The 23,301-nt window shown below is 40.7% G+C and overlaps 1 protein-coding gene across 1 annotated transcript in view; it reads right to left on the bottom strand.

Moving 5' to 3' along the window:
- The window catches only part of CECR2 (CECR2 histone acetyl-lysine reader), a 180,054-nt gene extending 158,816 nt beyond the window's left edge, over window positions 1-21,238 (bottom strand). The window contains exon 1 of the mRNA XM_077759258.1: window positions 21,132-21,238. The gene's annotated coding sequence lies outside the window, so the exon portion shown is untranslated. The remainder of the gene's footprint in view (window positions 1-21,131) is intronic.
- Window positions 21,239-23,301: the final 2,063 nt, after the last annotated feature.

Here is a 23,301-nt window from a genome sequence, read left to right as displayed (position 1 = left end):
TGGGCGGTTCAGTTAGTTAAGCACTCAGGTCATGATCTTGCAGTCTGTGAGCTGGAGCCCACACGGGGCTCTGCGCTGTCAGCTCAGAGTCTGGGGGCTGCTTCAGATTCTGTGTCTCTTTCTCTCTGCCCTTCTGCCACTTGCGTTCTATGTGTGTGTCTCTCTCAAAATTAAACAAACATTTTTAAAAATTAAAAAAAGAAAAAGGGGGTACCTGGGTGGCTCAGTTAAGTGTCTAACTTCAGCTCAGGTCATGATCTCAGTTGGTGGCCCACACTGGGTTCTCTGCTGTCAGCATAGAGCCTGATTGGAATCCTGTCTCCCTCTCTTTCTGCCCTTCCCCCACTCGCGCTCATGTACACGCTCTCCCAAAAAAATAATAATTTTTAAAAAGAACATATTGCAGGGCACCTGGATGGCCCAGTTGGTTAAGCATCCAACTTCGGCTCAGGTCATGATCTCATGGTTGTGAGTTCAGCCCCGCATCAGGCTCTGTGCTGACAGCTCAGAGCCTGGAGCCTGCTTTGGATTCTTTGTCTCCCTCTCTCTCTCTGCCCCTCCATTTGCTGGTGCTCTTTCTCTCAAAAATAAACAAACATTAAAAATCTTTGTAAAAGAACATATTGCAAATACATGGAAAAACTCTCGAAACTTACTATTAAGAGAACCCAGTTTTTATTTTTCCAATTAAAAAAAAATTTTTTTTTTGAGAGAGAGAGAGAGAGAGAGAGAGAGAGAGAGAGGGACAGACAGACAGACAGACAGACACACCAAGAGGCTCCGGGCTCTCAGCTGTCAGCTTGAACCCACGAACCATGAGATCATGACCTAAGCTCAAGTCAGGTGCTTATTAACCAATTGAGCCAACCAGGTGCCCCTTTTTAAAATTTTTGAGAGAGAGAGAGAGAGAGAGAGAAAGAAAGGGGCAGAGAGAGAGGGAGATGCAGAATCTAGACCGGGGGAGAGGCAGAGAGCAAGGGAGACAGAATCTGAAGCAGGCTCTAGGCTCTGAGCTGTCAGCACAGAGCCCGACGTGGGGCTGGAACTCATGAACTCTGAGATCATGACCTGAGCTGAAGTTCATAGCTTAACCAACTGAGACATCCAGGTATCCCAACAACCCAACTTTTTAAATGGGCATTAATAAGAGATACTTTACCAAGTGTATGGATGGCAAATAAGCATATGAAAAGATACTCAGTATAATTAGTCACTAAGTAAATATAAAAATCAAACCACAATGAGATACCATCACATAAATTAGGATAGATTAAAAAACAACAACACTGACAGTAACAAACATTGGATGCAGAGGAACCAAAACACAGTGCTGGTGGGAATACCACAAACTGCCAAAGTGTTTCCCAAAGGTAAACATGCTTAAAAACTTTATTATCAACAAAACTAGAAACAACTCAAACATTCTTCCACTAAAACTAACTTGTCTCCTTAACATGGAGTATTATTTGGCAATTAAAAGGAATGAAGTGCTGACAACATACAACATGGATGAATCTCAAATGCATTATGCCAAGTAAAAGACACCACACTCAACAGGCTACATTCTGTAGGATCCCACTTCTATGATAACAGCCAAAATTATAGGGATAGAAAACAAGTCATTGCCAAGGACTAGAGGAAAATAAAATAAGATAAATTTCTTGGGTGATGTAGCTATTCTACACCTTGATTGTGGTAGTGGTTATTCAACTATGAAAAGTCACAGAAATATTCACTATTGGCAGCAAGGGGAGGATTTTTATATACCTAAATCAACCAAAATAATAAAAAAAGCAATTTGTTTCGAAAATAACTTGGTGTTTTATAGTTAAACACACACATATGATCTAGCAATTCTGCTAGATATTTACTCAAGACAATTAAAAACACACAGACTTACCTGTATGTGAATATACTCAGCACTTTTATTTACAACTGCCAAAACCTGGAAATAACCCATATGTCCGTCCATCAGTAAGAAAATAGATAAACTGAGGTGTAGCCACATATGAAACATGTATTAGAAACGTTTGCTCTTTGGGGTGCCTGGGTGGGTCAGTTGGTTAAGTGCCAGACTTCGGCTCAGGTCATGATCTCATGGTTTGTGAGTTCAAGCCCCACATCAGGCTCTGTGTTGACAGCTCAGAGCCTGGAATGGGTTTCAAATTCCGGGTCACCATCTCTCTCTGCCCCTCCCTTGTTCATACTCTGTTCTGTCTCTCAAAAATAAATGTAAAAAAAACCTTTTTTTAATGTTTGCTCATCTTGCAGAACACTCACAGAACAAGTTATTCACAATCCAAGGTTTTACTTTACAATTTAAAAAATTAACCACTGAGGGGCACCTAGGTGGCTCAGTCAGTTAAGCTCAAACTTTGGCTCAGTTTGAGCCCTAGCCCAGTGAGAAGGAGCCCTGCTTCTCTCCCTCTCTGCCTCTTGTGGGATTCTTTCTCCCTCTCTGTCCCCCCCCTCATTTGCACCCACTTTCCTAAAAACAAAAAACAAAAACACACACAAAAAAACCCCAAAAATTAACCACCGATACACAACATGGCTGCATCTTAAAATTATGCTAAAAGAAGCCAGATACAAAAAACACAAACCGTATTTATATCACTCTAGAAAAGGTAAACTAACATATAGTGAGAGAAAGCAGATCAGTAATCCACCAGAATGGAAGTTGGGGTCGACTGCCAAGGAATAAAAAAGAAAAAAAAAAAAGTATTTGGAAACGATAAAAAATGTTCTACATCTTGATTTAAATGGTGGTAATTACAAGTTGGATGCGTTTATCAAAATTCAAACTACATACTTAAAAAGGCTGTTCTTTTCTGTATTTAAATTATAGTTCAACAAAATTGATTTTAAAAATTTGTCAATGACCAATTTAAATATAAAACAATTTCACTCACAATAGCATCAAAAAACCCCAAAATATTTCTGAATAGATTTAACAAAAGAAGCACAAAACTTCTATTTATAAAATTACAGGGGTGCCTGGGTCACTCAATTGGTTGAATGATCCATTCTTGGTTTCAGCTCAGGTCATGGTCTCAGTTTGTGGGATTGAGCCCCACATTGTGCTTTGTGTTGACAGCATAGAACCTGCTTACGATTCTCTCTCCCTCTCTCTTTCTGCTTTCCCCCATCAAAATAAATAAATAAACTTTTAAAAATTACAAAACATCGGCCAAATAAAAGAAGGAAAACATCCCATGTTCATGGATTAGAAGACTCAACATTGTTAAAACTGATCTACAGATCCTAACACAACTATCCTAGCTGACTTCTTAGTAGAAATTGACAACCCGACCCTAAAGGGACCCAGCATAGCCAAAACAATCCTGAAAGAGAACAAAAGAAAAGGACTCACAGCTCCAGATTTCAAAACTCACTACAAAGCATCATTAATCAAGAAAATGGAATACGGGCACAAGGACAGACATATAGTTCAGGGACAAAATTAAAAATTTAGAAATAAACCCACATATGCATGGTCAACTTATTTTTGCCAAGGGTGTCAAGGCAATTCAATATAGAAAGAATAAATGAATAGTCTTTTCAACAGATTGTGCTGGGACAACTGGATAGCTACATGAAAAAGAATGAAGTTGGACCCTTAACCTCATATTGTATATAAAATAATACAAAATGGATCAAAGGCTCAAATGCCGTAAAACTATACTTTATACATACCATAAAACTCTTCGAAGAAAGAACAAGGGTAAATCTTCATGACCTAGGATTTGGCAAAGGATTCTTAGCTATGACACCAATAGCATGACCAATAAAAGAAAAAATAAACTTCAAACTTTTGTTCTTCAAAGGACATCGTCAAAAAAGTGAAAAGGCACCCTACAGAATGAGATAATATTTGCATCTCATATAAATGATAAAGAACTTATAATTCAGGGTGCCTGGCTGGCTGTGTCAGTAGAGCATGCAACTCTTGATTTTAGGATTGTGAGTTCAAGCCCCACATTGGGGGGAGAGGGAGGGAGGGAAGGATAGAAGGAAGGAAGGAAGGAAGGAAGGAAGGAAGGAAGAAAGGAAGGAGAGAAGGAAAGGAAAGGAAAGGAAAAAGGAAAGGAAAAAGGAAAGGGAAGGGAAGGGAAGGGAAGGAAAAAAGAAAGAACTCCTAACTCAACCCAATTTTAAAATGAGTAAAGGGATGTGAATTGCTATTTCTCTAAGAAAGATAGACAAAAATGGCCAATAAGCAAATAAAAAGATGACAACAGCATTAGTCATCAGGGAAATGCAAATCAAGACCACACTGAGATACTACTTCACACCAACTAGATGGCCAGACTACAGTCAGATAACAAGGTAACATGTGTTGGCAAGGACTGGAGAAAATTAGAACCTTCATACACTGCTGGTGGGAACAGACCATGATGCAGCCTCTTTGGTAAACAGGCAGTTTCTCAAATGGTCAAATACAGTTACCATATAATCTAGCAATCCCACTCCTGGGTATAAACCCAAGAAAAATAGACATACAACCACACAAAAAGTTGTATACTACTGTTCATAGTGGCATTTTCATAACTGCCAAAAGGTAGAAATAACCTAAATACCCATCAACAGGTAAATAAAATATATTATGTCCATACAATGGAATATTGTTATTCAGCCATAAAAAGGAATGAAGTACTGATATTCGCTACAACTTGGAGAGCCTTCAAAAAATACACTGGGGGGGGGGTCATATCAGGCCATATATTATATGATTTTATTCATTATGAAAACTTAGAAAAAGGGTATCTATAGAAACAGAAAACAGATTAGTGGCTGCTTAAGGCTAGGGGGAGGAGTAGATACGAAGGCAGAAGTGGTAATAGCAAAAGGGACTTCTTTTATAGACAAAGAAAATGTTCTAAAATTGACTGTGGTGATAGTTGCACCTATCTGTAAATATACTAAAAAAAAATCACTACAGTTCACACTTCAAATGGTTGAATTATATGGTATTGAATTATATCTTAATAAAGCTATTCAATTGTACTCTATGATCACTTCAATCCACATAAAAACAATATGTTGATTTTTTTAAACAATTTTACTGCATTATAATTTGATTTTAAAATATTGGAAGTCAAAAACCATCTTTATTATAAAATCCCATTCTCCCAAGTGATTCAAAGTTATAGTATCATTATCATAATTCTAAATCTATATTGAGAAAAAAATTTAATAATAATAACCAGTTGTTGAAATCCATTCATGCCAAACCCTCATATGCTTTGGGCTCATTCAAATTTCATAATAACTCTAAGGACTAAGTGAAGAACTTGCCAATGATGAAACTGAGGCTCAGACAGGTTAAGTAGCTAGCTGTCCAGACCTTGAGTACAGCCTGGGACTGGAGCCAGTGTTATTCCAATAAACTGTCTCTTTCTTTCCTTACTATTTCGCCTAATTAACTTTCAGTTTGAAATTTAAATCATTTTACCAAACTTTCCCTTAAAAACTATTCCCTTAATAGCCAAACACAATGTTAGAACCACTACAGAGATGGGGACAACTAAAGATATCTGAATATATTATTATAAAATGATTAATTTTTGGGGGGGCCTAGGTGGCTCCGTCCGTTGGGCGTCCGACTCGGGTTTTGGCTCGGGTCATAGTCTTGCATAGTGAGTTGCGCCCCATGTTGGGCTCTGTGCTGGCAATGCAGGGTCTGCTTGGGATTCTCTCTCTGCTCCTCCCACAACACTCTCTCAAAGTAAATAAATAAACTTACAAAAAAAGAATTATTAATTTTCTTACATGTGAACACACTATTGTGGTCATTTAGAAGAAGGTCCCTATTCTTCAGAAGTGCATGCTAAAATTATATTTTCTGGATAAAATATTATCACAATTTCTAATGGTTCAGTGAAAAAGGAAACAAAAAGCTGATACAGTGAAATGTTAACAACTGGTGAATCAAGTCAAGTACTTACAGGGGGTTCACTTATACTTAGTTCTCTGAACTTTACTAGAGGCTGAAATTTTTCAAAGTAAAAAGAAAAAATGAGATCTAAATCTTTGAAAAATGACTTCACTCTGAATATTGTTATATCAACATCTATTCACTTTAGAAAATATCCAAGAAAGAAAAAAACATTTTATAAAATTATATTATCAGACACTAAAAACAGTTTTGAAACGAACACTTAGAATTAATGAATGAACTTTTTTAAAAAAATAGAAAATAAAATGTCATTCTCCTGGGGAGCCTGGCAGGCTCAGCTGGTAGAACATACAGCTCTTTACCTCGGGGTTTTGAGTTCCAGCCTCAGGTTGGGTGTAGGGACTGCATAAAAATTAAAAAATTTTTAAATGTCCTTTTTCCTCTGTCCTCATGCTCTCTACAGTTTTGCTTAAAATTCCTTTTAATGCCACAACATTAATGAAAATTTACTTTCACCTACCTTCCAGCAAGCCTGTAAAACACCTGCCCTGGATATCAATTTTCCTCTCTTAAAAACACTAACATTAATTTCCTTTACTAATAAAGGTCTTAAAAAATTTTTTTTAATGTTTTATTTATTTCTGAGAGAGAGAGACACACACAGCGTGAGCAGGAGAGGGTCAGAGCGAGAGAGAGACACAGAATTCGAAACAGGCTCCAGGCTCTGAGCTGTCAGCACAGAGCCCGACGCGGGGCTCAAACCCACAAACCATGAGATCACGACCTGAGCTGAAGTCAGACGCTTAACCGACTGAGCCACCCAGGCTTGGCATTCTATTGAGTAGAACTTTCTGGGTTCACGTCTGGCCTTTGCCACCTGCTGGCTCTGTATGCCTCCATTTCTTCATCTGCAGGGTGAGATAAAGGTGATTTCTACCTCATGGGGGAAATAAAAATATATAAATACAATTCAATAGCAAAAAAAAAGAACAATCTGATTTAAAAATGGGCAGAGAGAGAGGCCCTGGGTGGCTCAGTCAGTTAAGCATCTGACTCTTGATTTTGGCTCAGGTCATGATCTCACAATTTGGTTCATGGGTTCGAGCTGGCTCTGTGCTGACAGATGGAGCCTACCTGCGATTCTCTGTCTTCTCTCTCTGCCCCCCTGAACTTGCATGCACACTCTCTCTCAAAATAAATAAACTTAAAAATACATAAATAAATATATAAAAATTTAAAAAAAGAAGTAAAAATGGGCAGAGGACGTGAGTGGACATATTTCCAAAGACACACAAGTGGCCAACAGGTACATGAAAAGGTGCTCAACATCACTAATCATCAGGTAAATGCAAATCAAAATCACAGTAAGATATTAACTGACACCATGGGGCGCCTGGGTGGCTTAGTCGGTTGGGTGTCCGACTTTCCCTTAGGTCATGATCTCGCGGTTCGTGGGTTCGAGCCCCGCGTCGGGCTCTGTGCTGACTGCCAGCTCAGAGCCTGGAGCCTGTTTCAGTCTGTGACTCCCTCTCTCTCTGACCCTCCCCTGCTCACGCTGTCTCTCTCTCTCTCTCCTAGAAATAAATAAAAACATTAAAAAAAAAATAAAAAAAAAGATATTAACTAACACCTGTTAGAATGGCTATCATCAAAAAGACAAAAAATAACAAGTATTTAGGAAACCCTTTTACACTACTGGTGAGAATGTAAACTGGTACAGCCAATATGTAATACAGTATAGAGGTTCCTTTAAAAAGTTAAAAATGGAACTACCCCATAATCTAATAATTCCACCTCTGGGTATATACCAAAGAAATGAAAACACTGTCTTGAAAAAGATACCTGCACCCAATGTTAAGCATTATTCACAACAACCAAGGCATGGAAGCAATCTAAGGGTCCACCAATCAATCAATAAAGAAAATGTGGTATACACACACCAATGGAACATTATTCAGTAATTCAAAAAAAAAAAAAAAGGATCTTCCCATTTGCAAGAACATGGAGAGAGCCTGAGGGCATTATACTCAGTGAAATAAGTCAGAGAGAACAGACTGGTGGTTGGTGGTCAAAAGTTATAAAATAATTCAGTCCTGGTTTTTAATAGGCCACGCCCAATGTGGGCTTGAACTCACAACCCTGAGATCAAGAGTTACATGATGTACTACTGACTGAGCCAGCAAGGCACCACTTGACAGTAGGTCTTTAAAGTTCTCATCACAAGAAAAAAAGTCTGTAATTATGTGTGGTGATGGATGTAGTTTTAACTAGACTTACTTGTGGTTGTCAAATCACAATATATACAATATCGAATCATTATGCTGTACACCTGAAACATTAATATAATGTTATATGTCAATTATACCACAATTTTAAAAAAGAATATATAGGGGCACCTGGGTGGCTCAGTTGGTTAAGAGCCCTGACTCTGGGTTTCAGCTCAGGTCATGATCTCATGGTTTGTGAGCTAAAGTCCTCTGTCTAGCTCTGTGCTGAAGGCACAGAGCCCCCTTGGGATTCTCAATCTCTCTCTCTCTCTCTCTCTCTCTCTCTGCCCCTCCCCTGCTCGTGCTTGCTCTTTCAAAATAAATGAATAAACTTAAAAAAAAAAAAAAAGAATAGGTAAGTTCGTGCATAAGAAACACTTCAAGCAGTGCCTGGAGCACACACCAAGGGCAACAAATTCGAGTTAGCTTATATCATGAAACAGAAGATTAAAAAATGACTTAAAAAAACTCAAAACTTAGGACTTCAAACAGAAGGTGGGCGCCTGGGTGGTTCAATTGGTTTAAGTGTCTGACTCTTGATTTCGGCATAGGGCATGATCTCAGAGTTCTTGAGTCTGAGCCTCGTGTCAGGCTTTGGGTTGACAGCTCGGAGCCTGGAATCTGCTTCAAATTCTGCATCTCTCGCTCCCTCTCTCTCTCCCCCTGACCCTCCCCTGCTAGCTCTCTGTCTCTCTCTTTGTCTCTGTCTCTCTCTCAAAAATAAATAAACATTAAAAAAAAATCTTTAAAACACTAAGCAACTAACAATCTTAGGGTGGGTTAACTACCAGCCCCCTCCCAACAATCAGAGGGAGAAAGAAAAGAGGATTAGGATTGCTAGTATAAAAAATGGAGTAGGGGTGCCTGGGTGGCTCAGTCAGTTAAGCGTCTGGCTTTGACTCAGGTCATGATCTCACGGTTCATGAGTTCGAGCCTCTTGTCAGGCTCTGAGAGCCTGGAACCTGCCCTAGATTCTGTGTCTCCCTCTCTCTCTGCCCTTCTCCTCCTTGGGTTCTCTTTCTCTCTCTCTCTCAAAAATAAACGTTAAAAAAATTTTTTTAATGGAGTAGAATTTGGAAACGGGATGGCTTAAAACAANTGCTACAATGGACTCCCTCAGTACATTAAAATGTTAACCATATAAGAACTGAGATTTCTTTAACTCAGTTAAAGAATCTTTCTATAACTGACGGTTATATATTATTCTTGAAAAAACATTTTTTAAAGTTCTTTCTTTTCCACCATTCCTAGAGAGCTCATTTGCTCTCATTACAAAAGTATGCAGTTTTAGCCTCTCTCTCTCCTCCTCTTTCAAATAGGCTTCTCTGAAGTCATCTCTAACCTCTTCAAATCACCAACTCAATGGCTGTTTTCAATGGTAATTTTCCTGTACTTCTCTGCATCCCTCAGCAATGCAGACCTTGGAGCTGCAGAATCCACCCTGTGACCATGAGGAGCACCACCCCGGAATGCTGTATTCTTCACAGCGCTGCCACACCTGCCAGGAACCACGTTCCTCCAGATTATGTCACAGGCTGCGCCAGTGTTTTAAGTTGCTGCTAGTACAGCATTCTTTCCTTGCAGCCAAAAACATCCTTAACCGATACAACCTTCTTTAGGCATCCAACATTGTTGATCGTCCAGTCCTACCTATTCAGTAATGCCAGTGATGAATGTCCTTTCCTATTATTGGTACCTTTGGCATTTTATGCTCCTTCCACTCCCAATAATTAAACTAGCCTCTCCTTCTCCACTCTGGTCTATCCCAGCTTCCAATACCAGATTTAATCTGAAACACTTAGCACACAGGACAGTCTTAGCCTGAAACGTTGTCATCATTCTTCTCCTAACACTTCAATGCCTGAATAAAAATGTTTAACACCAGTGAGCCTAGCATTCAAGCCTTGCTGCAATGTCTCGCCTACTATTTCTCAACCTTTTTTTAATTTTCTTTTTAGCTTTGTTTGCAGGGCTCAAACCCATGAACTGTGAGATTATGACCTGAGCTGAAATCAAGAGTTGGGCACTTAATAGACTGAGCCACCAGGCACCCCTCAACCTCATTTTTATTAGCCCTCTATAAGAAAAGAACTCTCTCTTGGGGCGCCTGGGTGGCTTAGTCGGTTAAGCGTCCGACTTTCGCTTAGGTCACGATCTCGCGGTTCGTGGGTTCGAGCCCCGCATAGGGCTCTGTGCTGACTGCCAGCTCAGAGCCTGGAGCCTATTTCAGAGTCTGTGTCTCCCTCTCACTCTGACCCTCCCCTGCTCACGCTGTCTCTCTCTCTCTCTCTCTCCTAGAAATAAATAAAAATATTAAAAAAGGAAAAAAGAAAAAAAAAGAAAACTCTCTGACCTGGCTAGCTCTATGCTGACTTACTCACTATGAACCTCCAAATCCTACCTTCTGCAGGAAGCATGTTGTTCACGATCACTGCCTGCCCCGGAACTATGTAGCAGTCATATATCTATAACTGGTTTGGCACATAGAGTCATATACTCTATATTTTAATTTTACACTATCACTGCCACCAACTCACCTACTTTTTCTTAACATACTATAATTTCCTAGGGCAGGAGGAAAATAGCAACCTTAATATTAATAACAATGACAATAACAGAAGAGAGACTGATTGGGATTTGAGATTTTCCTTTTCAATTGCACTACTGAAGAGTTGCAGGTTACAGAAATCCAAATACAGTAATTAATACAGTTACGAAGATGAGCTCCATCACTTAAAGTGATGAAAATCTAGTGTTATGAGAACAGACATATCCCCAACATTGGGAGTGGACAGAACCTTCCACTTCCAATCCCCAATGTCCTGTAAGGAGGCCTACTTTAACCACGCAATGGAAAATGAGGGGAGAAAAGTCTTTCAGAAACAATATGGAAAAAAATAGATTTGTATAGGATATTAACCCAGATCAATACCAGTCTAAGAGTGTAAAACAATTCAAAATTGGATCCCTTAATTATGTCAACAGGTGAAATTTTTCTTTAAATCACCCTTCTCCCATAAAACAGTGTCCCCTGAACAAAGAACTTCAGGATACCAACTATAAAAATTGTCTCCCACACCTAAAAGAATCTGCAAACACAACCCTTCAGAGAGACAGAAGAGACACAATGGGGAAGCAGGGAGAGAAAAGGTTTGCTAAAGAAGTAGATCTGTTAATTTAACACATTTTCTGTCAAGCAAATCAACTGTCCTTAGTGCCATTGTTGCTGAAACAATGAACACTCTGAGAAGGGGTGTTCATTAAAAGGAACTGGTCAGGAGAAAAAAACACTCTTGCAGCCAACCAGACTGCTTAACAACATTCTTAATTGTAAGAACTTATTCCATTCTTAGGAATTATTAATTAGAGGTGATTTAAATGTTCCACATTAAAAACATGAAGTGGTTAGTGTAATTGTGACCCTAACACTTCCTCTATTTTCACTTATTTTTAGAGGTTATGGGTGGGGGGAGGGGCACTGAAGGATGCACAGTCTGCTATGACAACCATTCACACATTTCATTCAGGTGGCCACATGCCTCAGTGACATATTGCCAAGTCAGGCAGTTACTCTAGCAAACCCACCCTAGGGAAAAACTAGAACTGCACTGCTTCTAAAGAGTCTGAGCTGTAGAATCAAAGCTAAAAGCTGATGATTATAGTGTGAAACTTAAAAGAATATGGTATTTTTTAAGCCAACCAAATCATAAAGGTAACATGAGGTCAGGGACTTTAAACAGCAGAATGAAATACTGTATTTCATTTATTTTTACATAAACAATATTCCATTTTAAAGGGTGCATGAGTAATTAAGTGCAAAACAGTGCACATAAAAGAATTATTCTGAGGGGTCACTCACCTAGAGAAAACTGTTTTTGGCTATAGAATGACTGACTTCACACCAACTTATTTATCCAGATTCTGTAATTTAATATCCTCATTTGGGCCAGAAATTCTACCTTCCTTCACCACATCCCAAAACAAACCTAGAACATCAGTAGACTAGCACAACAATGGAGTAGGAAAGAAAAAAAATAATGTGGTCAGGTCTTACTTCATTTCCAATCGAGAGATAAAAACAAAAAATAAGGTGCTGGATCTCTGTGGGAACCAAAACCCCCAAGATGGCAAAGTTGGACTCTGAAACGTATTCTCTATGTGAAAGACACCTTTGGAAGCCACAGATAAAATGTTATCTCCTTCTAAGTACTATCGTATCTTTCTGTAGCTTACTGCTCTTAGTTTACTACTAAGTCACCATCACAATACAGTTTTTTCTCCAAACCAAAATAAAAATCTACTTGATCCATAAAATATTTTGCCATACTTACCTAGAAAGAAAACCCAGTGGGAGAAATCAAGAAAAATATTTAGAATGACCTCAGGAAAGAATCTGTGATTGGTGTGTTCTAAGTTGAAAATTCTGATGGAATAAACTCTATATAGCAATATACACACCTGTCTCAGATACGTAAGTATACAAACACATGCGCACACACACACACACACCCCTTCAACTTAGGTCTCACTGAACTTTTGACCTGGTCATAACTAGCTGTCCCCACTGCCCCCAGTGCACTACCACATGAGGCTCAAGAGATCTGTCAAGAAAAGCCTGTGGCCTGACAGGCAATGGCAGTGTGGAAGCCAGCCTGAGGCTATATAGCACAACACCCGGCTTCCCCAACAGTGCCAGGCAGCCAGGCTTTGCCTCAGGGAGGCCTTTCTTTAAGGGACCCAGTTAGCCCCCCAACACCCTCTCTAGTACCCCCAAACCACTTCTTCCCTTAAATGACTCCCCAGGAAAGAAAAAAAAAATAACAAAACATCTGCTTCCCAGTTTTCTGACAAGTGTAATTACTACTGACATGCTTATCTGAGAACAACTTTTAACTTCCTTCAATTTTTATATACAAATATACTGAAAATTTGCATTTAGGGGAAAAAATTATCATCAGAAAGAAAAACGTATCCTCTTCACAGTGTACCTTTTATACAATGACCTACACTGAACAAGTCTGCCTTCATTATACCATAAAGCACTAAATTGCAAATGTGATGATTTTGGCCCCCAGTAGTTGGCAATGTCTGGGGATGCTACTAGCACCTAGAGGGTACAGGCCAGAGATGCCTCTAGACAATTTAAAATGCATATGACAGCTCTCCACAACAAAGACTTATCTAGCCCAAAATATCAAGAGTGCTGAGGCTGAGAAACCCCAAGCATTAAAGAAACACAGAATCCTGAGCTCAATATTATCTAACAATTCTTTTCTCAATTGTAAAAATTACTGAAAGACTTCTCTCAAGCTTTCCAATATAAATTGATTAATATTGGTTAGAGGCTAATATAAAAAAGGTATAATAAAAGCATCCAAGGAATAAATAACATCTACTGAAATATGAACATATAGGGCAACACAGTTGTCTAAAAAGATTGCAGTACCAAATGAAAAGCAAGCCACATGCCTAATGCTCTAATTGGATTTCATTCAAAGTTCAAAGTATAAATGGCATTAAATATAACAAAAATGAAGGAAAAATAACATAACTGAAGATCTTCATTCTCCAGAATTCCTCCCAGTCTCAAAATACAAAATCTTAGCTCAGTCTGAGGACCTTGGAGATGGTGAAAAGGTCAATCATCAAGCCCTAAAAAGCTACTTTAAAAGTAGTACGGCAGACAAGATTTCCACAGAAAGAGAAGTTCATATAATTTACAAACACATGAAGTACAGATTTGCAGCTTTCATCTGGTACAAAATTAATTTGTAAATTATGGATCCTAACACAGATCACAACCCTGATCCTCACTGATCCTAACAAGTGAGGTCGATGGTTTTCTTAATCAATTAATTGTGCCATGCATGCTGAGAAACATTTCTAGAATGACAGAACTTAAGACCTAGGCAAAACCTAAGAATCACCTAGTCTAAAATTCCCATTTGATGTATGGAGCATCTGAAACCAAAAATCTGCCTAAGATCATAACTCAAGTCAATGACAGAGATGGGCCTACAATCTAGGTTTCTGACTTTCTACTTGACCCCTTTTGAGAATATGTTCAATCACATCGACTAGATCTAAAACCTCATAGTTTGGAAGCTGTGTCTGTCCCCCTTGGCTTTATCCACACTGAATTTGTACCTAAATCAGCCTTTGCACTTGCAGTTTCCCAGCACTGTGCCAGCGCTCCTCATTCTGATTGCTAACACCCAGCAAGACTCCAGCACCCAGCCTCTCCTGATCAAAGGGCAGACTGTCCGTTGTACCAAATGGTGCCAAGGTGTATTTTCGGCTATCCTATGTTCCAGAAAATTAAGCAACACCATACTCAACTTCCGTCACAAAGCCAGCCAGATGGTAACACAGGCTGTCCTTCAGAGATGAGAGGGTACTGCCTTTTCTACAAAGGCAGAAGCTCCCGACTACCCCTGTGAAGCTTCCCACGCCTCCATTTTCAAAATGTTGGTATAAACAGAAAGGGGATCTAGTATTCACTTCTGGAAAGAGATAAATTTTTAAGTAATCTCCATACCCAATGTGGGGCTGGAACTCACAACCCTGAGATGAAGAGTCGCATGATCTACCGACTGAGCCAGCCAGGCACCCCTCACTTTTGGAGACCTACTCTAACAGAACCTTCTCCCCTTTCAGGATTTCAAACTGCATAAAGATTTTCCTCTCTGTAATTTCACATCTGTTTTGGGGCTTTAGTCCTCAGAGGAGGAACAGATTTTGAATCTTCAGAAGACACTTATCATCTGATACCTTACATTAAATCAAACAGTGTCACAAAATACTCATTTTTGAGGCATTTTAAATCACTTATCTCCTTCAGTCCTGCTCAAATGCCATGTTCTCAGTAAGGCCATACTAACCAACCTATTTTAAATTACAACAACCCACTCCTTTAATTGGGTCTCCCTATGCCTCCACATTGCTTTGTTTCTTAACTAACCTCTGAGGTACTATACCAATTCATTTACTATCTGTTTCCTTCTAATGAAAAGAAGACAGGTATTTTTGTGTTATGTTCACATCTATACCTCCATTACCTAATACATTGTGCCTAGTACATAGTAGATGCTCAATAAATACCTGCTGAAAGAAATGAAATGAAATCATGAACCTGACTCTGTACTTACTTCAGCAGAAGTTTTAAAAGTATCTTCTGTGCCCCACATTATTAGAACCAAAGAACTCAAGATGTGTACTATTAAGGTCCAGCCATCATTTATAGGTATAGCCTTTCATTTTAGATAATGAAATAGAAAGAGTGATGTAGCAACCGCACACAATTATGTTATCAAAGAACCTAAGATCCAGATGAGAGTCTGCCTGCAAGCAACTCAGCCTCTCATCTATAAAGTGAGGATAATGGGGCACTTGGGTGGCTCAGTTGATCTCTCCGCTCAGATCATGATCTGATGGCTCCTGAGATCAAGTCCCATGTTGGGCTCTGTTCTGACAGTGTGGAGCCTGCTTGGAATTTTCTCTCTACCCCTCCCCAACTAACATGCATCCCCTCTCTCTTTAAAAATAACTAAATAAACTTCAAAAATAAAATGAGGATAACTCCTATCTCACAGTGATGGTTAAAGATAGCCAAGGAATGGGGTATCTGTGTGGCTCAGTCCATTAAGCCTCTGACTCTTGATTTCAGCTCACGTCATGATCTCACAGTTCATGAGTTCGAATCCTGCACTGAGCTCCAAGATGACAGCATAGAACCTGCTTGAGATTCTCTCTCGCCCTCTCTCTGCCGCTCCCTTACTCATGCCTGCACTCTCTTTCAAAATAGATACATAATGGGGTGCCTGGGTGGCTCAGTCAGTTGAGCATCTGACTTCAGCTCAGGTCATGATTTCACGGTTTGTGGGTTTGAGCCCCGCGTCAGGCTCTGTGCTGACGGCTCTGAGCCTGGAGCCTGCTTCAGATTCTGTGTCTCCCTCTCTCTGACCCTCCCCTGCTCACACTCTCTCTCTCTCTCTCTCTCAAAAATAAATAAAAAATTTAAAAAAATTTTAAATAGATACATAAAACTTTAAAAAATTATAAAATATATTTATAAAAATTTTATAACAAAAGCAAGCAAGCTAAGGATTAAACGAGGTAACATTTGAGGGCATCTGAATGGCTCAGTTGGGAGAGCATGCGACTGCTGATCTCAGGGTCATGAATTCAAGCTACACGTTAGGTATAGAGCTTAAATAAATAAATAACCATTTAGAAAATGTACCAAGTACTATACAAATGTCATATACCATTAGGCTATTCTGACCTGCCCAAGTGGCACAATTAGAATAAGAATTCAAGTTTCTAACTTCTAGTGCAAAGCACCTTGTGTAATTAAAACTAGGTTGCTGGTTCACCTATTCAAGGTTAACTTATTCTTTCATCTGCTTCAGGGCTTTTTAACCTTTGTAGGGTTGGGGACCTCTTTCAGAATTTGATGAAAGTGACAGGCCTTCTCCTCTAGCAAAGTGCACATATGTACACCAACACAAAATCTCCTACAGCCCATCCATAGGCCCAGGCTTAGGAACTGCTGATATGACTGATATATACTAATAAGTTACTCTCAGCAATTCTAATTATTTATTTTCCATGCTTAATAATTTGTGCCTTGGGAAACCTGCATGGCTCAGTAGAGCATGCAACTCTTATTTTTTCTCAATTGCAAGTTCAAGCCCCCTGTTGGGTGTAGAGATTACTTAAAAATGTAAGAAATTAAAAAAATAAAAATAATTCATGCCTTGGTGGCTTTGATTAAGGAAACATGAAGAGTGGAATTCAGGAATCTGAATTAAAGGTAGTGACCCCAGATCATCATGCTCATTAGGTGAGGGGCTTTACCTACCATAAAACCAACGAAGGCAAAGTATTCAGCACTCAATAGCAAGAATCTCCGGGAAATAGTAGACAGGACAATCAGATTATTTTTACCATGTTGCTAATATATAAACCATTCAGATAATTCTACATGACCATTTTCAAAGACCCACCTAGAGGCACCATGGTCTTCTGCTCTAGAGGAAAATATTCCCAAAATGTTTGTGAAGGGATTTTTGCCCCCAACCCCACACCCATCACGATTAACTCCAGACCAGATTGCTGAAGATGATTCTATATTCCCTTCCCTTACTTTGATCAAGACCCCTAGAGTCACTGTAAAGAGCACCTGGTAGGGAAGGAAAAAAAATTAGCATTCAATTAGCATTAAATGGTCAAATCACAATTCTTCATTTCTCAAATCCAAACAAAACTGAACCAACCTAATTCACTGGAATGCTAAACAATTCTAAAATACTTGATTTAAATGAAGTGATTCTGAGATATTAACAGATAATCTTCTGACACAAAGGAGGCGAGCTACAAGCTTCTTTGGTAATCTCCTAGCACCTAGTAGTAGTTGCTCTGCTGTAACACCAACTACCGAATTCAGGGTCATCAACCTATTGTTGTCCAGCTATACCTCAATCTCTTCATCTGAAAAATAAAACCAGTACCTAATCTAAGAAACAAGTACATTGTGAGCGTATTTGGGAATTTCTAAATATGTTAACAATTAATTGCTTTTATCCCTAAGTGGAGAGATACAATGTTAACAGTTAACAGCTTTCTCTGAGTGGAGAAATTATGGGTGATTTTAATTCTCTTACTTACATTGTGCTACAATTTTCAAGTTTTATATAATGTCTGCATTATTTTTAAAACCAGAAATTTTGAACTTAAAACATCATTCATATATTCACAGATTTTCTATCTGATGATTACAGAATCTCTAAAGAAATCCTGTACATTCAAAGTTGATTAACAGAGTAAAAAGGATTTTTTTTACAAGCAAAAATAAAACTATCCTTGGTTAGGGGACCAGTTCTATGAGTGGGAGGTCTTGACCTCTTTCAGAATTGTAGCATGAATTCTCCCAGTTCTTCACCTATCTAAGAGATTACTTCACTCTAGATAAATAGAAGTCAAGTCCTTGAGAATTCTACTTCCTAAATTTTCTATAAATCCAGTTCAGCTTGGTGGTCAAGGGTAAAACAAGATCTTTCCACATAAATGAAAACTGGTTTCCTAAAAAAGCTGATATACAATTTCTACCACTTGGTATTATTCATCATTTTTACCTTTTAAAGCTGCAGTAAATTAAAGATGGTAGGGCCTTTCCAGTTGGCCTAACAGGTACAACTCAGCCTCAGAATTGGTTTTTTGTTTGCTTGTTTTAAGGGTCTTCCATTACATCATACACTCTAACCAAGGGGCTGTTTCTCAAACTGCCAGGACAATGAACTGTTAAAAAATCATCTAAGCAAAAGAATAAATTTGTTTTATACCTGAACTAAAACTGATGTTTTCAGTGAGTTCTGCACCATCACGGGGTCAAATTTGTTAGCCTAAAAAAGGCTAATTTTAATTTCTGATAACTACTGAAAACTTTAAATTACCATTTGCGTTAACTATGTCAAAACACACACCTTACATGAGAGAATTACACAAGAACTGCAGAGGTTAAAAAGTCCCTATCATTTGTTATCCACCTACTGAACATCTAATAAAAACAGGCATGGATAGTTCTAAAAAAAAGTGCATATAGATTTCAAATATTCGTTCTGTTGCATGTTATTTCAAACAGCATGGCATGCACTTCAAAAACAATAGTGTCACTTCCAAGAACCTCTCCAATCAAAAGACAGTCACTTCAAAGAGCCCAAATTATCCCCCTGTAACAACAATGATTTTTCATTTCTATTAAACACACAAATTTGACCTCTTTGGATCAGATTACATTTCCTTTAAGAATTATACAAGCTAATACTTAGAAATCACAAATTTATTTCTTAGAACATAAAACAAGCTATTTATAGATTACTCTAGATGTGGGCAAGGATTTAGAGCAAAATGAGTTACCTCTATTTTTCCATCAACAAAATGGGAGTATATGGATTCTGAAAGATGATTTTTCCCACAGTATTTGTAGACTGGGTCCTTAAGCTCTAAACTTGTAATTCAACATCACCTCAATGTTACTATCTTGCTAGAAAGAAAATGGGCTAAGGCGCAAGTTTGCCAGCACCCAAGATGGCACAGTCAGTCACAAGCAACACCTCCCACAACAGCCACCATTTTGAGCAGCAGAATGTAATTAAACTACTCACGATTTTATACCAACTAAAAGAACACATGACTATCAGAATAACTGTTAACCATCTCTCGACTTTAAGCATTCCCAAATCCTTCATTTTTGTGGCCTTGTTTCTCTTCTTCAGTTATCCTACTAAAATTTTTAGTAAAAATCATGCTGCTACTATAACGTTCAAACTTTGAAAACAAACGCTATGGTGCTATCTAAAATGCCCAAGTTACTACATCTTCCTGAAAACAGAAGCCCACGATTTAATCACATTGTTTTAATCAGCCCCGGGAACTAAGAATCGCCAAAAGCCAGTGAGCGGTCCCAGTTTATCAGCGTACATTCCGCTTCATTCTCCCACCGTACCCCTTTTGATCTTTTTATTTTCCAATTTCGTGAACTCCGCAACAAGAGCAAGTCCCAACACTTCATTCATATGAGAAGCGAATGATATTTCCGCAAACAACACTGAATCTATACATAAGGGTGAGGCAAAAATCCTAGGAATAAACGAATTAAAATCAATCCGAAAATGGCAGAAAGTAGGATCGGTGGGGGGTGGGGAGGCAACAACTACGATTTGCTCTTCCAAAAGAGTAATTCTTATTCTGATTACTCGGCGGCGAACTCATTGGCAGAACTGAGAAGAAAAACTGACCAACAGTTTCCATTTACCTTTGTCCAAGGCAAAAGGTGATTAAGTGACTACATATATACTGCCATAGGAGGGCAAGCGATTCAACCTGCCAACCAATCAAATATTCGCACCCCCTTCCAAAAAATAAAAATAAAAGAAAAGAGGATGGATCCTGGTAGGGCCAGCTGCCTGTCGGGGCCATCGGGTACATTCCATTCCTCACACTCCCGCCACCATCCCTGCTACTAGGACTCCTGATTTTAGTCCGGTTATCACAAAGCCTCGGGTTTGAAAGCACCTTCGGCCTGGCCAGAAAAGCCATCCCTTTACTCCACGCCCGCCCGGAGGGATAATGGTGGCGAAATCAACTCAAAGAGCTCCCGAGGTCCGCGAATAAAGAGGGCTGTCTGTTCTGAGAGAAAAGGCGCTGTTAAAGAATAACGGAGTCCTAAACTTTCTCTCCGCAGCCTCGGAGCTCGGGAGCAAGGGCTGAGCGCCGGGCGGCTCCCCGGAGGAGAGCGCGCCCCCGAGCCCGGGCCCCCATCTCCGCCTGCCCGAAGTTAACCCAAAGCGCCCCCGAGAGTCGCGGGCCTCTGGCAGTCTGCGAAGTGCGACTGCCCCTCCACGCGCCCACCGAAGTGAGGGCGAGCCTCTCCCGGGCACGACAGACCCCTCCCCCAACCGGCCGCAGGCCGCCTCCCCTCCCGGTCGGAGTTAATCCAGCCCGCACCCCGTCCCCGCCCGGAGCAGCTGGCTCGCCGCTTCAATGGCACCGGGCTGGGAGCGCGCGCACGCACTCTCCCCACACACTCAGCCTCCTGCCCGAGAAGTCCCGGGAGAGCCGGCCGGGTCCCACTCCTACAAAAGCGCACTCGCCTCCGCCCCCTCGCCGCCCGTTTCGCCCCGTCCCGGAAGGCGCGAGTGGGCACGGCGGCCACGAGCGAACGTCCCGAGCCCGGACGCCGACACTTGGCGTCCCCTGCGGAGTCCCGCGGCGGCCCCAGCCCGCGCTCCGGCCCTTGGTGCGCCTCGTGCCCCCACCTCCGAGCCCTTCCCCCGGCTGCGGACTGCCGGCCAAAGTCTCCGCGTGCCCCGCTCCCTCCCGCACGGTGTTCCGGGACTCCTGAGGGGGAAGGGGGGAAAGGGACGCGGGGTGCGCCACCTCGCCCGCTCCTCGCGGCCACTCACCTCGATCTCAAAGTCAGGCAGGCGGAACGCGGTGCGAAAGAGCGAGCAGAAGTGCGCGATGGCCGGGACTTCCCACCAGGAGCGGAGCTCGCCCAGCCCGGCCGCGCCGCCCTCCTCCGGGCNCCCCACAGCTGCACTGGAAGAGAGGGGGAGGGGAGAGAGAACTGAGCACCCCAAGAAAGAAGAGGAGGGTGTCTTGAAGGGGACAAGGTGCACCTCATGAGCTGCCATGAGACTCACTCCGCTTTCCAGGTGTTTGGGACTGAGAAGTTTAATGACTTTGATCAGTGAGGACAATAAGGGTCTTTCACACCCCCCCACATGGCCTTAGTGGTCGCGTCCTTTTAAAGGGCCCGCTGGGTGGTGCTTTCGGCAGGGGCTAGATCCAGAAACACGCACGTGTGAGAGTTCAGTTATTATTGGTGCTGGTGATAGCACCGGAGAACCAGTGGGCTGTGCACTCCAGAAATATGAGGCCTAGAGAAATAAAGTGATTTCCACCTGTTCTCACTTTTATTCCATCCAAGAACGGTGTTTCAGGGAGCTCTGAAGTAGCTCTTTTCTCCAAGGAAAGAAGCTGGTGGGGCTGGTTAAGCTGGAACCAAGTGTGATGGAGGCTGGAGTGCGGCGGGAAGGGTGGGGTAGGGGGANTGCGAGAGATGCCTGGAAGAGTGCGCACAATGTAGTTAGAAAGCTGAGGGGGTGGGGGAGGATGGGATATGGGAGATAGTCTGAGGAGTGTATTCTCGTGGGGTGGAGATCTGCACCAGGCTAAGGGAATGTACTCTAGGAGGGTGCTGAGGCGTGAGCTTCAGAGAGAGTAAATTCTAGAGTACATTAGAATTCTTTCTGCCGAGCCCGAAAGAAGAAAAAGAAAGCCACCTCAAAAACAGACTAGAAGTGTGGAAAAACTGCAGTGAGTGCCCGAATATTTGTATTGGGCATTGCAGTTGACGTATTTTAGAACGGCATTCTCCTCAGTCTGAGAGGGCCTTAGCTGGGTTCTGTATCCACCTCTCAGTTAGGAAACACTACCCCTGACGCTTCCCCAAGAGTACTCAAGTACTTCCTAAGTGACAGGCACCATCATATAGCGTATGCGGTTAAATAAAAGATTCTCCTCCATCTTGAGCGATGTAAAATCTGGAGAAAAATGATGAACATTTGACGTAATAGACTTTGCTGTGGGCTATCTGAAGTCTCTCCTCCACCTCTCCCTCACTTTTTCTGGTCATTTTAATAACCTGCTGTGTTTTTATAAGGCATTAAGAAAAAAAAACCCGAATTCTTGTTTTTAAATAGTTTATTGTCAAGTTGTTTTCCATATAATACACAGTGCTCATCCCCACAAGTGCCCTCCTCCATGCCCATCACTCCCCTTCCCCTCCCCCCACCCCATCAGCCCTCAGTTTGTTCTCAGCATGCAAGAGTCTCTCATGGTTTGCCTCCCTCCCTCACCCCCCCGAAAAAAAACCCAAATTCTTAAAGAAAATATATTTCATTGTATCTTTTATGAGTCAAAATGCTTCTAACACTGGCTCCTCTCTCCCCCGCCATAGAAACAGCCCCAAAGTTTGTCCTTTTATTACCTGGAACTATCTAATGATTTAAAATTCCCACTCAAATTTTTAGTATATACTTTCATCTTTGACAAAAATGAACATATATCTACGTGCTCCCAAAAAGCAAAGGCTACATTTTTCTGTGTTTATGAAGCACAGCTCCTATGTAGATATCCTATTAATAGATGAGATGTGAAAAGGGTGACAAGCCACTGTGGAATTAATCACAAAACCTGAATTAGAGGTTTTCAGGACTTTCTTCTCCTGTCTTTCTTCATTTCCTCACAGATCTGTTTGACTTCCCACACTTTTTCTTCTTTTTTTAAACGGTTACCACTTTTCTTCATGTTGATTTCTAATCCATTATATCCTGACTGTTGTTTCCCCATCTTCTTTTTCCTGGTTCTCCATCTATCTTCTCATTTTTGCCTGTATGTTTTATGATTATTTAACCTTTTTTTTTTTAACCTTGCCTCTCCATTGTCACTACTAGCCAGCCAAGTGATAATAGTGCCTAGAATGTTAACAATACCAGGAAGCAGAAAGGTGAGATGTGGTTACTCTAGTATGTTTGAGTACTGGTTACAACCCCCTCTCAAATGGAAGTT

The sequence above is a fragment of the Crocuta crocuta genome, unplaced genomic scaffold (assembly GCF_008692635.1).
Source record: "Crocuta crocuta isolate KB4526 unplaced genomic scaffold, BGI_CrCroc_1.0 scaffold72, whole genome shotgun sequence".
Classification (NCBI taxonomy): Eukaryota; Metazoa; Chordata; class Mammalia; order Carnivora; family Hyaenidae; genus Crocuta; species Crocuta crocuta.
This window is presented reverse-complemented; position numbering and strand designations above follow the sequence as displayed.